This window comes from Cucurbita pepo, chromosome 10 (assembly GCF_057944985.1).
Source record: "Cucurbita pepo subsp. pepo isolate OVF chromosome 10, ASM5794498v1, whole genome shotgun sequence".
In the NCBI taxonomy this organism is placed as follows: Eukaryota; Viridiplantae; Streptophyta; class Magnoliopsida; order Cucurbitales; family Cucurbitaceae; genus Cucurbita; species Cucurbita pepo.
Window position 1 is genome coordinate 14083512 of NC_141807.1, and position 15736 is coordinate 14099247.

The 15736-nt window shown below is 35.5% G+C and overlaps 2 non-coding genes across 2 annotated transcripts; one reads left to right on the forward strand and one right to left on the reverse strand.

The window, feature by feature from the left end:
• The first annotated feature begins 4302 nt into the window (after nucleotides 1–4302).
• On the forward strand, nucleotides 4303–4374 carry TRNAE-UUC (transfer RNA glutamic acid (anticodon UUC)). Its single transcript has one exon. It is a non-coding gene; the product is annotated as a tRNA-Glu (tRNA).
• A 2213-nt stretch (nucleotides 4375–6587) lies between these two features.
• TRNAF-GAA (transfer RNA phenylalanine (anticodon GAA)) lies at nucleotides 6588–6660 on the reverse strand. The gene has a single exon. It is a non-coding gene; the product is annotated as a tRNA-Phe (tRNA).
• Between the last annotated feature and the right edge of the window lie 9076 nt (nucleotides 6661–15736).

A 15736-nucleotide genomic window follows, 5' to 3' on the forward strand; every position in this document is an offset into this window, starting at 1 on the left:
AATGAGTGATTTGATATATCACAGAGGACAAAATATTTATTTGTTTCAAATATCTTATGTTGACCATTCTTTTTTGTCAAGTATTTTGAATATTATCATTGTGAATTACTAATGGCATTAGATTGAATCTCATTAATAACAATATCCCAAAACTCAGGTAAGGATGACATCAGAATTAATACTTTAATTTCATCTTCAAAATTTATTTCCACTTCACTCAGTTGACTGATAATCATAATAGTCACCCGTGCACAAATATTTACAACCTTAAAAGGTAAAATTATAAGGAGTACAAGAGAAAAGTGCTTAAAACCTACAAATATTTACAACCTTAAAAGGTAAAATTATAAGGAGTACAAGAGAAAAGTGCTTAAAATATTTTTATTACTCAGTTGACTGATAATCATAATAGTCAACCGTGCACAAATATTTACAACCTTAAAAGGTAAAATTATAAGGAGTACAAGAGAAAAGTGCTTAAAACCCACAAATATTTACCACCTTAAAAGGTAAAATTATAAGGAGTACAAGAGAAAAGTGCTTAAAATATTTCTATTGATCACTTATGGCAGCACCACACAAATGAGGGTAACATTTTTTTATTTCTCTACCATATTATATAGTGGTGCTAAGTTTTTAACCATTTTCATAGTGGGTGCTTGGATAAGACCACACTATTTTCTTAATGATTTCTTGGTTCTTGTCCGAGAATAGTGGTGCTAAGTTTTTAACCATGTTCATAGTGGGTGCTTGGATACCACACTAGGACTTTGGAATAAGGTTTGGAATCGGTAATTATTCTTATTTCTTTTCCTTTAGACACTCGATGGTCAGGAGTAAATCGAACAAAGTGTCTGTCCAAAATAAAAGGGCCTAACCAAATTCGAATTGATGACCTCTTGATCTGCAGTCAAATGCTCTACCACTAAGCTATGGACCCATTTTATATGATTTCAACCTTAGTGACCCCTTCTATAGAGTGTCAGTCCAAAAGTGTAAAAAGTGTCTGTCCAAAATAAAAGGGCCCAACCAAGTTCAAACGGGTGATCGGTCAAATTCTCTACCACTGAGCCACGGATCCATTTTGTAGGATTTTAACATTTGTGACCCCTTAGACATAGTGTCGGTCCAAAAAGTGTAACAATTTTCTATCCAAGATAGAAGGGCCCAACTAGGTTCGAATTGGTGACCTCTTGATCTGCAATCAAATGCTCTAACATTGAGCTATGGACCCATTTTGTATGATCTCAACCTTAGTGACCCCTTCTACAGATTATCGGTCCAAAAGTGACCCTACTGAATCGGCTATGAACCAATTTTGTATAAATTTGTGGATTGCCTATCGGGAATTAAACACAGGTCGTTAGATTCAAAGTCGAAAGTGCTAACCACTACACCATAGAACCACTTATTAAACTTTTTTCTGGCAGCGATTTTGATAAGCACCAACAACACTGGATTTTGCAAAGCTAGAGGTCGCAGTATCCTTAGAGACTTTCACAAGGTATTTTCAACTTCTTTTATAGGTAGTATCTGTTTGAGAAGACAGAGAAGAGAGACTTTGTTAGAAACTCTCCATAGGTAATCTCCAAGGTGTTTTCAACTTCTTTTATAGGTAGAATTTTAAAATCAAACCACAACAAAACTTACTTCTATCTAGAAATTTTTTTTTTTTTTTTGTTTGAAACAAGATTATTCCCTTTTTTTTCTAAAACTAAATTTGACTCTCGAATGCATTTTAATAGTTTTGTTCATTAAATTTTCTTTAAAATTTTTGGGCCGAGTCCAATGGAAATAGTATTTTTTTTTATTACTATTTTGTAATTTGTATGGTATTATTAGAGGCTTTTGAATGAATATGATAATTGATTCTCTGTCCTCTTTGACAATTTTAGATACCTCCACATGCGATATTTGATGCGTCACGTTTCATTATGAGATCTGTCCTTGGGTCAATAAGACTTAAGCAAAGAGTTTATTTGACTAATGATTTGATTTTTTTTAGTTGTAGATATATCCCTTACAAATCAAGACTTTGTATTATTTTGAACACACTCATCAAGAAATTTGTAAATGTGCCTGATATCTTGAAGGATATAAGACACGTAATTGAGAGAACCTATTTTTTTTTTAAGTTGGCTTTTCTAGGATACGTCATCACCAAAGTTTGAGACAAAGACCATTGGATGGGTTTTAATAAGGCTCAAATAAATTTAAAATCCAAGAAAATGGATCTGAGTTTGATATTATTTGATTTTGGGTATGGACACAACTAGTTGTTTTCTTTTGATTACATTAATGAATGTATGTAGATGTTTAAAGTGTTGACCTTAATGGTTTTAGAAAATATCAACACATCATCAATATAAACTATCGAATTTTTTTTGAAAGGATTGAAAATATCATTCATAATCTTCTGAAATTCGGATGGAGCATTTTTTAGCCTAAATGGCATGACGTTCCTCTCATATCTTCTAAATTGGACATAAATGCTATTTTATATTTGTCATTTTAGGAAATTAGAATTTTATGTAATCCCAATTTCATGTCGAATTTTATAAAAACATTTGACTCTAAATTCTTTTTATCAAATCATTTTTTTTTTGGATTGGATATCTTATTTATTCTAAAACCTTATTCAAAGGTTTGTAGTTAATTACCAGTATCAGAATTTCTAGTTTCATTTCACCATGTTGTTAACCTAAAATGTCAGACATGACCACATGCTCTTTGAAGACTTTATCAGCTTCCTCTGCAAAATATCACCTAAAATGTCACAATATTTAGTGTTTGATGCTTTTTGACTTAACCCTAGGGTTCTATTTAAAGTGAACTTGTGATAATTTTTGTCAAATTATATATTTGAATACCTAATACATTAAGATATAATGTCTTATTTAAATAATATTAAAATGTCGTAGAATATCATAATATATGTTTAACTAATATGAATCTCATTCAAATTTCTAATATATATTTTTACTTAAGTTTATGATACACATCAATTATTTTAATATTTAAATATCAAATACGTTAATATGTTTTGATATTACACTTCAAGACTATAGGAACTTGCTGAGAGGACCTGAGAGTTACATTGGCCCACGATGCATCTCATGGACGATGCAAAACTATGGTGGCGCTTGAAGGTGAATTGTATAAAAAACTGGTCATGCACAAAAAAATCGTGGGAAGACCATTGATGGAATTGAAGCAATCGGCGCTCCCCTGGATGGGTTTCCAACCAAAGACCTAATGTTTGATGTTGACTCTTTTGAAGAAAGAGCCACAGGATCGAACAACAAGAAACGTGGCGGTAGCTCTGAGAACTCTATCACACACATAAAAAAACGTGTCGAAGAGATAGACATTACACAGAAGATCTGGCTTTCATCGAGGAGACCTGAGTTTGATTCTCGACAATGAAATTTTATTTTCTTATTTCTTTTATTTTATAGTTTCATCTTTTGTCACCAATTATATTTAAACTTTACCTAGGTTTGAGAAGCACTATAATGGATGAGTTCAATAGTATCTTAAATTTAAAAGACTTTTATGAACATGGTTTGAGAGGCACTATAATGGTCAAGTTCAATAGTATCTTAGATTAAAAAGACTTTTATGAACTTTGAACCTTTAATAGTGTTATGTCATAGATATTTGGTTCAATTTCAACAAGTGAGGTTGAGGTCATTCAAATGGTTAATGTGATAATCCGGTTATTTTCAAGGTCTCTTTTGTTGAACGCCATCATGGCTGAGATGACTGAGATGAGCACCAGAGTGAGTTTGATAAGGAGGGTCGTAGAGAACCACACCCCAAGCCAAGCTCATGTTGGGCTTCACAAACTGAAAATCCAAAAACAGAAACCCTTAAATGGGAACCGGGATGCTAACGAATTAAAAAACTTTATTTTTGACGTAGAACAATACTTGAAGGTTACAGGAACTTGCTCATAGGACCTAAGAGTTACATTGGCCACAATGCATCTCATGGACAGTGGCGCTCGAAGGTGGATGATATAAAAAACGGGTCATGCACCATAAACTCATGGGAAGACCGTTGATGGAATCGATGCAATCGACGCTCCCCTTGATGGGTTGCCAATTAAAGACCTGACGTTTGATGTTGACTCTTTTGAAGAAAGAGTTACACAATCGAACAGCTCGAAACTTTGCGGTAGCCCTGAGAACTCTAACACACACAGGGAAGGACGTGTAGAAGAGTTAGACATTAAGCAAAAGATCATGCTAAAACTCTTCAGCGATCTGACAAAATACTTCAGGACATCTACACCAAAAATCCATTGTCGTCCAGCGGTTAGGATATCTGGCTTTCACCCAGGAGACCCGGGTTCGATTCCCGGCAATGGAATATTATTTTCTTATTTCATTTTATTTTACAGTTTCTATCTTAGATTAAAAAGACTTTTATGAACTTCGTACCTTTGTTCGAGTTATGTTATAGATATTTTGTTCAATTTCAAATGGTTAATGCGATAATTCAGTCGTTTTCGAGGTCTCTCTTGTTGAACGACATCATGGTTGAGATGAGTAGGTGATTCAAATGGTTAATGCGATAATCCAGTCGTTTTCGAGGTCTCTCTTGTTGAACGACATCATGATTGAGATGAGCACCCGAGTGAGTCTGACAAGTTTGGCAGTAGAGAACCATACCTCAAGCCAAGTTCATGTGGGCTTAACAAACTTAAAATCCAAGAACACAACCCCTTAAATGGAAATCGGGATGCTAAGGAATTAAAAAGCTTTATTTTTTACGTAGAACAATACTTAAAGGTTACTTGAACTTGCTCATAGGACCTAAGAGTTACGTTGGTCGCAATGCATCTCATGGACGATGCAAAACTATGTTGGCGCTCGAAGGTGAATGGTATAAAAAATGGGTCATGCACCATAAACTCATGGGAAGACTGTTGATGGAATCGATGCAATCGACGCTCCTCTGGATGGGTTGCCAATCAAAGACCTGACGTTTGATGTTGACCCTTTTGAAGAAACAGTCACACGATCAAATAGCTCGAAACGTCGCGGTAACTCTGAGAACTCTATCACACACATGAAACGACGTGTCGAAGAGTTAGACATTACCTAAAACATCATAGTAAAACTCTTCAGCGATTAGACAAAAGACTTTAGGACAACTACACCAAAAATTCATTGTTGTCCAACGGCTTGGATATTTGGCTTTCACCTAGGAGATTCTGGTTTGATTCTCTGAAATTGAATATTATTTTCTTATTTCTTTTTATTTTATAGTTTCATCTTTTGTCACCAATTATATTTAAACTTTACCTCATTTTGAGGGGAACTTTAATGGTCAAGTTCAATAGTATCTCAGATTAAAAAGACTTTTATGGACATCGTACCTATGTTAGTGTTATGTTATAGATATTTGTTTCAATTTCAACGAGTGGGGTTGAGGTGATTCAAATGGTTAATACGATAATCTGGCTATTTTCGAGGTCTCTCTTGTTGAACGCCATCATGGTTTAGATGAGCACCCGAGTGAGTTTGACAAGGAGACCCGAATTTAAACTTTACCTACGTTTGAGAGGCACTATAATGATCAAGTTCAATGGTATTTTAGATTAAAAAGACTTTTATGAACTTTGTACCTTTGTTAGTGTTACTTTGTACCTTTGTTTGTGTTACTTTGTACCTTTGTTAGTGTTATGTTATAGACATTTGGTCAAGTTCAACAAGTGGGGTTGAGGTGATTCAAATGGTTAATGTCACTTTATTTGATTCAAATTGTTAATGTGATAATCCAGTTGAATAGTTACAGGTTATTTCCAAGGTCTCTCTTATTGAACGCCAACAAGGCTGAAATGATTGTTATTGATGGCCAACAAGGCTCAAATGATTGAGATGAGTACCTGAGTGAGTTTGACAAAATTGAAATAAAATCAAATAAAATTGAAAAAAAGTTAGCCTTATGACACTTCCTTCAACTCGAAAACGAACACGTAACTGAGTGAGTTTGACAAAATTGAAATAAAATCAAATAAAATTGAAAAAAAGTTAGCCTTATGACACTTCCTTCAACTCGAACACGTAACCTTGAGATCTACAGTGACACTCTCCCAACTAAGCTATCCCCACTAACATTAAAAATGAAAACTCATTAGTAAGATATTTAGCTAATACATTGATATTTTAAAAAGAAATAATCACTAATTTTAAATTGAATAGTTAGGAGTCAAGTTATGTGACGTGAATCAGGTGCGGTGAAACCGAGTTATCTTCGCTAATATTTGAAAAAAAAAAAATCATAAGTAAAGGTATTTCTGCTAATTCATTATTTATTGAAATTTTAAAAATAAATAATAACTAAATTTTTATTGAATAGTCAGCTTATGCAAATGGAAACAGGTGCGGTGAACGTGGAGATTAAACAAACACGTCACCTTCAAATCTGTAGTTTGACACTCTCCCAACTGAGCTATCCCTGCTAACGTTAAAAATAAAAATTCATAAGTAGAGCTATTTCCACTAATTCATTATATTTTAAACATAAATAATCACTAATTTTGAAAAGAATATTCAAATTATGCAACGTGAACCAAGTGCGGTGAACGTGGATCGAACACGTGACCTTCAGATCTTCAGTCTGACGCTCTCCCAACTGAGCTATCCCCGCAATCATTAGAAATGAAAATTTATCGATAAAGATATTTTCGCTGATTCATTGAGATTTTAAAAAGAAATAATGACTAATTTTTTATTGAATAGTCAGGTTATGCAAATTGAAACAGGTGCGGTGAACGTGAACGTGGATAAAACAAGTGTGACCTTCAAATCTTCAGTCTAACAATCTCCCAACTAAGCTACTCTTGCTAACATTAAAAATGAATATTCATCAGTAAAGGTATTGGGTAAACTTCTTAAAATTCAACAAAAGGCAATAGTATTAGACCGAGATGCCAGATTTAAATCTCCCTTCTGGAAATTTTAACAAAAGGCATTGGGTACGCAGTTATAGTACGATATTCCACCCATAAAAAGATGGTAAAACAAAAATGCTCAAGCAAATATTGGAAGACATGTTAAGTACCTACCCCTTATGAAATTCGCTTATAATAATATTTGCCAAGCCACCATACAAATGGCCACATACGAGGTTCTCTATGGACGAAGATTTCGATCCCCTATCTTTTGGGAAGAAGGGGGGCAAACGACAACTATTGGGCCAGAGCTGGTGCAAATTACCAACGCCGCAGTCCAGAAGATTAAAGCTAGGATATAAACCGCACAAAGCCCAGAGAAAAGCTATGCAGACCTAAGGCGCAAGGACATGGAATTGTAGGTAGGGGATCATATATTCCTAAAGGTAGCACCCCATGAGAGGGGTGCTCAGGTAGGGTAAAAAGGGAAAGCTAAGCCCTAGGTTTATCCGTCCCCTTGAGATATTAGAAAGGATTGGATCTGTGGCCTATAGAATCGGGCAATGCCCAAACTTGTCTGCAGTACATAATATCTTTCATGTATCCATACTACGGAAGTATACCCTAGATCGTTCGCACGTACTGGCTCATGAAACTCTCTTCTTGAGAGATGACCTAACATATAAAGAAGACCTGATTCAAATAATAGACAAGAAAGTGAAATGATTGAGAAACAAGGAAATCTCTCTTGTTGACGTCCTATGGAAGAATCATAGAGTAGAAGAAGCCACTTGAGAAACAGAAGGCAAATAAGAACCTTATACCTGACCTATTTTAGAATAAGCACTTTCGATGACCGAAAGTTTTTAAAGGAGAGTAGAATTTGCAACACTCAAGGTCTCCAATAAGAGATGGTGTATAATACCTACTAGGTTGTATCTAGAAGCAAAGAACAAGTAAAATTGAAAAAACATTGAGAAAATGGTACATTTTCTAATTTTTATAAACTTCCCGAATCATTAAATTTTTTATAGAATAAGAATTACAATGTGTTTAAAAAAGGAAGGCTCTGATCGGAGAAGACTTTTCTGGCAGAAGATTCAGAAAAATCAAGAATGAAAGAGGTCCTGAAAGTGCTAGTAGATTTTCACACGAATTAGTTCACGTTAGGTTACCCTCTAATGTTTTCTTAAGCTAAAACCTCAACTCCTAAAGCCTAACCCATGACATTATGTATAAACCTAGGTTCATCAATAATCCATGTACTAAGTACCTAGAACTATGTGAAAAACATGTTAAATAAGTTGGTAGGATCCATACCCATAAGTAACCATTATCTGCATTACGTGTATACTCAAAGGCCCATATTCCTCTTTAGGTAGGATGTCATGCAATATGTATCATGAGCTGGATGTTATAATAGGCCTACCTTTCCCATCAGCTAAACGAGATGTCCTGCACCACGATTTACCAGTAGAATTACATGATTATGACGACACCATTCATGTGTTCATGGGGAGAAAATTGAAGGTTATTTTAGGGGAAGGTTTCCAGGATCAGTATATGATACATGACACAATGACCTCTAAGTTCTAAGATCCTGAAAACATAACAAGAAGTAATATCCTAGCTTAAGGTCGCGATTAAGAACATATTCTTGATTTACCTTGAATGACGTGTAGGACATATTCTTGATTTACCTTGATATTTCATATTAGTTAAGCTTTTTGTAAAATCACAATTACACAACAACAAAGATGAACTTGGGTCTGTTTATTATTTTAAAGAAAATTTCTTTCTCCATCTTATTCCTAATAACTCTGCAACTAAATTCATATTATGCTAAGAAACAAATTTTTTTACTAGCAAGAAGTAGAATATGCAACTTTAACTAAAATTTCATCTAAACAAATTTTATTGCCATACAACATAGATGACAATTATAGCCTTCAAACAAAAACTAGAGTAGTTGTGGTGAACCGGATAGAAACTCTAGTGTTCATCCATAATATACAACCACTACCTAAATTATGACCTAAAAATTTGAAAACATAAGTTGTAGTTGAAAATTACATAAAACAATCCCCTAAATCCAAGAACTCGTGTCTAATTAGTAAATCCTAAACATAGTAGCTAACATAGAGTATTTGAAGCTCCACATCTTCTATTCTATTGAATGAAATTTCTTCCTTTAAAAAAGAAATTTGTTCTTCCTTATAATTTAATACATTTCTTGATTGAATAATTGTATTATTTTCAAGGTTATTTATAGGTTATTTATTTCACTTCATCAATAATGAGATGAAAGTGAAAATCCATACTCATCAATAATTTGAGGAATGTGGAAATCCATAATCATCAATAATGTGATGATGGGAAAAGTGAAAATAAAGGTGAAAATAATAATACAAATGGGAAAAGTGAAAATAATAAAGGAAAAGATTCAAGACAAACAAACATGATCAGATATGTAAGGAGAAATGTTTCATCCTGACATATTTCACAACGAATTTTTTTTAATTTTTTTTACAAATAGTTTCACGACTATTTACAAAGGTGGTTGAGAATCCAAAAATGGATTATTGAGATCATAAATCGTGTCTTCATCTTCTTCTTCTACAATAGAAGGAGAAGACGTCGAACCGACTGATGCGACCTCTTGAAGAAGCTTTTGAAAATCAGCTTCTGAAGTTGTCTGGGCTAATGCAGCGAGTAGCTTCGACTTTGAATTAAGGAATTCGGAGTTCCTCTTCTTGGATAAATCCTGAAGGTGGCCATTCTCAGATAGCCAGACCTTTACCGCTTTGATGTCTGCGTAGGTATAAGTATATTTATCCCACAATTTGATTTTGATAGTTTTTAAGACTTTTTATTTGGTCTTCGGTTTCTTTAATTTGAAAATTCCAAGTTAAAATCCAAGGAATTTGAAAGTATACGCAAAAGCGCATGGTTAATGGAAACGGGGTTTTGAATATATTTTGAATGAAGTAGTGGTACGATTCCTGTATTTGGACTGGAAATATATCTTTGGCTGATCCAAAGATTTTCCACCATTTGATAAACCAAAATGGGTAATGAATTTTATGAGCATTCTGGCAGAATTGAATAAACCACGAGTGCTCGTAATTTTGATACCAAATGACATTGAACCATGTCATCTGATAGTCTCTGTATGAGTAAGAATGAGGAACAAAAGGTTTTGAAAAAGTCTTCTCCGTGTATGGAGCTTGATTCCAATACGTCGGGTTCATGACTTTAAAAAATTTTAATTTTGAATACGCGATTTTCGAAGGATCATCGCGACTCGGAATATGAGTAATTTCAACGGACTTTGTGTCGACTAGAATAAATTCATAAAACCTTCTGGTTTTATGAAGATCTTCTGGGATATAAAAGAATCCCGATGGATAGGCTTTTTTAACGACTTCGCCGATTTTCGGGTCATCGTATTCTGGTTCTACCATAGCTTCTGGTATAGACACAGATTTTTTAAAATAGGTCCTGATTTCAGGAACTGGAGAAAATCGAACGGGAACAACCGCATCCGAGTAGGTTGAGGGGACAGAAGGTCCCTTTGAAGTGGAAGAGACAGTAGGTCTCGATGGAGTAACGGCAGATGGCCGTGTTGAAGAGGCAGATGGTCTTGCCGGAGTGATAACCTCCGCTTGTTTTTAGAAAGCTTTGCTTTAGACCTGGTCACCAAGGTGAAACCAGCATCCATTGCATAGCTGTCAGACGTCATTGGAGTAGGTGTGCTTGAAGAAGCATTGGGCTTCTTCCAATTTTCGATCACTTTCTTTCCGGTCATTACTGGGAGAAGGAGATTGGTGTTGGGGAGAATTTTTCTTTGAGAGTAAGAACTCTCTTGAGAGGTAATCTGCCAAGGGGTTTTCGACCCCTTTTATAGGCAAAATTTGGAAGTCGAAGCAAGATGAAATGGCTTGCCATCTAGCAAAAATTTGTTTAGACACAAGATTCTTGCCATCTTCTTCTAAAACAAATTTAGATGCCCTTGAATCTGTTTTGATAACAAAGGTTTTGTTAATTAAATCACTTTGAAATTTTTGTACATAAAGTACTATTGAAAGTATTTCTTTCTTTACTGTTGAGTAATTTTTTTTAGTAGAATTCCATATTCCCGAATGGAAACGGACAATGGATTCTTTCTTGTCAAGGGACTGTTTCAGGATTCCTCCATATCCAATATAGGATGCGTCGGTCTCCACTATTAAACTAGCCCTTGGGTTTATCAGCGTTAAACACGGAATTGACTTGACAAAGGATTTGATTTTTTGGACTGTTTTGATGTGTTCTTCTGTCCACGGCTTTGGATTCTTTTTTAGCCTTTCATAAAGTGGCTTGCAAATGGGTCTGATATTTTGAAGGAAATCAGACACATAATTGAGACATCTCAAAAATCTTTGTAGTTGGGTTTTATCTCTAATTTGGTCCAAAAAATTTGAGGCAGACTCCATGGACCTTTGAATGGGTTTAATTAGACCCAAATAAATTTCAAATCCAAGAAAACGGATTTTTGTTTGAAAAAGTTTAATTTTTGGTTTAGACACAACTAAACCGCTTCTTTTGACTGCCGTAAAAAATGTTTGAAGATGCTTAAAGTGTTGATCGATGTTTTGAGAAAAAATCAGAACATCGTCAATATAAACAATTGAAAAGCCTTGAAAAGGAATGAAAATATCATTCATAATCTTTTGAAATTTGGATGGAGCGTTTTTTTATCCCAAATGGCATAACGTTCCATTCGTATTGTCCGAAAGGGACATTGAAAGCCGTTTTGTACTTGTCTTTTTCTGAGATCTGGATTTGCCAAAATCCTAATTTCATATCAAATTTTAAAATTATTTTTGCATTTGAAATTCTTTGCATTAAATCTTATTTATTTGGAATTGGATATCTAATCCATTCCAAAACCTTATTTAAGGGTTTGTAGTTTATTACCAGTCGCGGGACTCCACGTTCCTTTTCTCCTTGGTTGTTGACGTAAAAAGCCGCACATGACCAGGGGCTCTTTGACGGTCTAATAAGATCCTTCTGTAAAAGATCATTGATTTCTGCTTTGCACAATGTTAGTAATTCTCTATTCATTTGAATAGGTCGGGCCTTCGTAGGAATATTTTTCTCCTCGAAGTTTTTGACATAAGAAAGATCAACTGTGTTGCTTCCTATTCCAAAAGGCATTAGGGATAGTTGAACAAATTTCCCTTTCTATTTGAGTTTGTAAAGTTTTGATTTTAGACTGGACAGTCTTATTTTGAATATGTTCTTCTATTCTTTTGAATGAAATTTCTTCCTTTAAAAAAGAAATTTGTTTTTCCTTATAATTTAATTCATTTATTGATTGAATAATTGTATTTTTTGAAGGTTATTTATTAAACTAATCCTTGTGGGGGAAAGAAAATTAAATTTTATCTTCTTTCCTAAGGCCTTTGACGGTAACCCCTTTTCATTTATTTTAAAAAGGATATAATTGAGTAATTAAAGGAGTACCTAGGATTACCTCTTGTCCTAAGTCCTTTACTAAAAGGAAGGAATTTACAAAGCAAATTCCATCATTGCAAACATGAACTTTTGATAGTTTGTAATTAATTTTGAGTTTGTTGTTGTTTGCACCTCTAAGACCCTACTAGTTTTTTCAAAATACTTTGTAGGTATTAGGCCTTCTTGAATGCAATTTTGATTGGCTCCAGTATCTATGAGAGCCTTTAGTGTGATTTTGAAATCATAAATTTTTAAGGTAACGAGAGCGTACCATTTTTGATATTGAGAAGTGGTGATGGCTCCAACGAAGGAACTTTGAAAATCTTCTTCGTCCAGGTTCGGTTGGGCAGTTTCCCTTTGTTCGGGCAGCCTTTCCTGAAGATTGAGAATTTTTGACGAAGCATATAAGATTCTGACCTAGTTTCAGATTTTAACGCCTGTACCTCTTATTTGAGATTATTAATCTCTCTTTGTAAATCTTGAGTAGTGAGTTCTCTCGGTTTTTCAAATCTTTGGAGAACTGATTGGAGTCTGTAGGGATTTCTTTCTTCCCTTTCAGGTGGCTTAGAGATTGTCATAACAATTTTTTTTGAATTTCTAGATCTTGAACTTTTTCTACTACTTTGAGTAGAATTTCTTGATCCTTTGTGAGGACATTTATGCATCCTTCACACGTTCTTTTTCCTTCTTGTTCTGATTCGTATTCTGTGCTAGAATATGAATCGGATTCTTCTTGGAGTTCGAGGATTTCTCCCTCGCTGGATTGTTCTCAGTCGGTTAAAAGCTATTCCACTAGTGTGACTTAGATACCCTTTCTTTGTGATATCAGTCATGCTATTTGAATAGCCTGAAGTCATCATAGCCTCTCCACCTGTTCCGAAGACTCCTTCGGCATCAATGTGCTCCAATGAAAGAGATTAGGCCCTTTCGTGAACCAGAACCGGCTTAGTTGTGTCTAAACCAAAAGTGAGATCTTTTCGCGTATACGCAATCTTGAAACCCAATTAGCTCACGGACTGTCTCCTCAACCCTGGCGAGTATGAGTGCTTGGTAAGAGAGAATGTTAAATGAGAAAGACATTCGATTACGACAACATTCACAACTACCAAAGTGCACTAAACCTAGTAGAGATCTTCGACCTAACGATAATGGAACTTCAAGTCCATTTAATCAATCCTATCTGTACCTTATTGTTGACCGAATCGGATGCACGCCAGGCCTAATTTCTCTCTCAGTCACCCGAAGACGAAAGAAAGATAAGATCCGAAGTTTACGAATCGAAGAGAAAGTGGATCTGAGTTCTACACGCTTTCATTTCAAAAGCTTCGCTTGCCTACGGTTCTTTATTCAGGATGTGCAACAATATGGTCATCTCTCAGCCGTGTATAGAGAATTCCTTGATCATTTCCTTGGCGGATAACACAAATGAAATCGCTTACCTAATCGCCCATCTTATGAGTCCATTCTTGTCTTGTTGGTTTGTTGTACTATTCTATACCTCTCTCGATTGATAGAAAGACGTTCGGGAGCTGGGAGGGCCTATCGTGAGGGAACTTTCCTTTTCACGGTAGGCAAAGGTAAAACGGGAGCTGCATATGTCCACGGTGATCAAGGCAGAGCGACTCCTTCTTTAAAAGAGGTTGGTTTTATCGAAACTGTTAGATCCACTTTCGTTAAAGAAAAAATAGGAGCTCTTGGTTTGGCCGATGTCGATCGTCCGCTAATGGTTTTAGGAAAGGGGGTACAAATTTTCTACATAGATCATCTGTGGTCACAATCCTTTTAAGGAAGATGCTCCCAAATAATCGGTGAACAATAGCCTTTAAAGAAGTTTCAGAGAGCAAGAAGAGGCAGAACAGAGAATAGAAGTGAGTCGTGCAAGGAAGAAGGAACTAGTAGGTTTAATTTGGGTTCGTTTGAACTAAAAAACGAACACAAATTTAAGACTCACTAGCCCAAAGTCCATATGTGGTAAAAAAAAAAAAAACCTTCCATGGCCCAACCCTTATTCGCAGTTCGCATCCAACCATTTTCTTTTCAACCTACACGTATGCTCCAGGCCAAACTCACGTAACTAGTTAGAAGATGCGGCCCACAACTGAATGGAAGACAAGTGTCACAATCGCACTCTTGCAGTAGTGAGACAATGATTATGTGACATTTGTTCTAATCCAATGAACAAGTCAACCATGCAAAATTTAGACTGAACGAACAATAGCAGTGTATGCTCGAATCACATTTAGAAAGAAATATTTTAGAAAACGTGAGCGAGAAAATACGTTAAAAATAATTTCAAATAAAGCAATGTTATAAGCTAAAAGTGAAGAAACAACAACTGATCACGTTCTCCTATAGTACATTTTGGGACATTTTAGTCCTGATGGGTGTAGATATGATTTTGAGGACTGATCATACACCCCGTATTAGCACAACAAGAATAGTAAAGGCCTATCTAAGATGAAAGCAAGTAAAAGGGGTTTGGAATGATCATGCCACCATGAACCACAAATCGTTTACAAGAATAGCTGAGACATCTAACATGCAGCCACAGGCAACACGCCTTGGCCAATCATGACCGCGACATCTGCCCTTACACAATTTGTCAATATCTCTATCAACCGGCTCTTCATAAATCAACGTTGTAGGATGAGGTTGACTTTAGGTCTCGCGACGCGCTTCCAGCTGATCTCAGTATTGAGGAGTCTTTTCCAACCTACTAGGACCTGTTGAAAATCACTTCTCGGTTTGTTAACTCTTCAAGTCTTCTCTGTTGGTGTCTTTCCTACTTTCTTCGCTTGAAACAATTTCTTCTTTGCATGATGTCATACCACCTGCTTTTACTTGATGTTTTCTTGGTCAGAATAATAACGTTTCAAGTTACTGACGTGGACAACAGGGTTAGTCTGTATCCATGGGAGCAATTGGATCCTATATGATGTCTTCCTAATCTTGTGGACAACTTCGACTAGTCCATAGAATTTTCCCACCAGTCTTTGGTTCTTGTTGCTTTGAACTCAAAGTTGATTTGACCTTAACTTATCATAACTCTCTATTTGCTTTGAAATTATCGTGGTCGACCCTTCTCTTCATCCGTCTGGATGGTATTTCTGCGTGAACATGTGTTGCTTTAGTGGTTTGTTTTTGTCTCCCTTCTTCAGTAGAGGTGTTGGCTTGGTGTCTTTGCCAAGCATTTGAGTGATCACTGACAAGAGCCTTTCCAGGTCAATATTTCTTCTTACATTTTCTCTATCATGTTCTTTGTGTTCATTTAGATCAAGTGTGTGCATTGTTGTGTTATTCTAATAACTGGTATCAGGGCGAGGAGAGATTCAC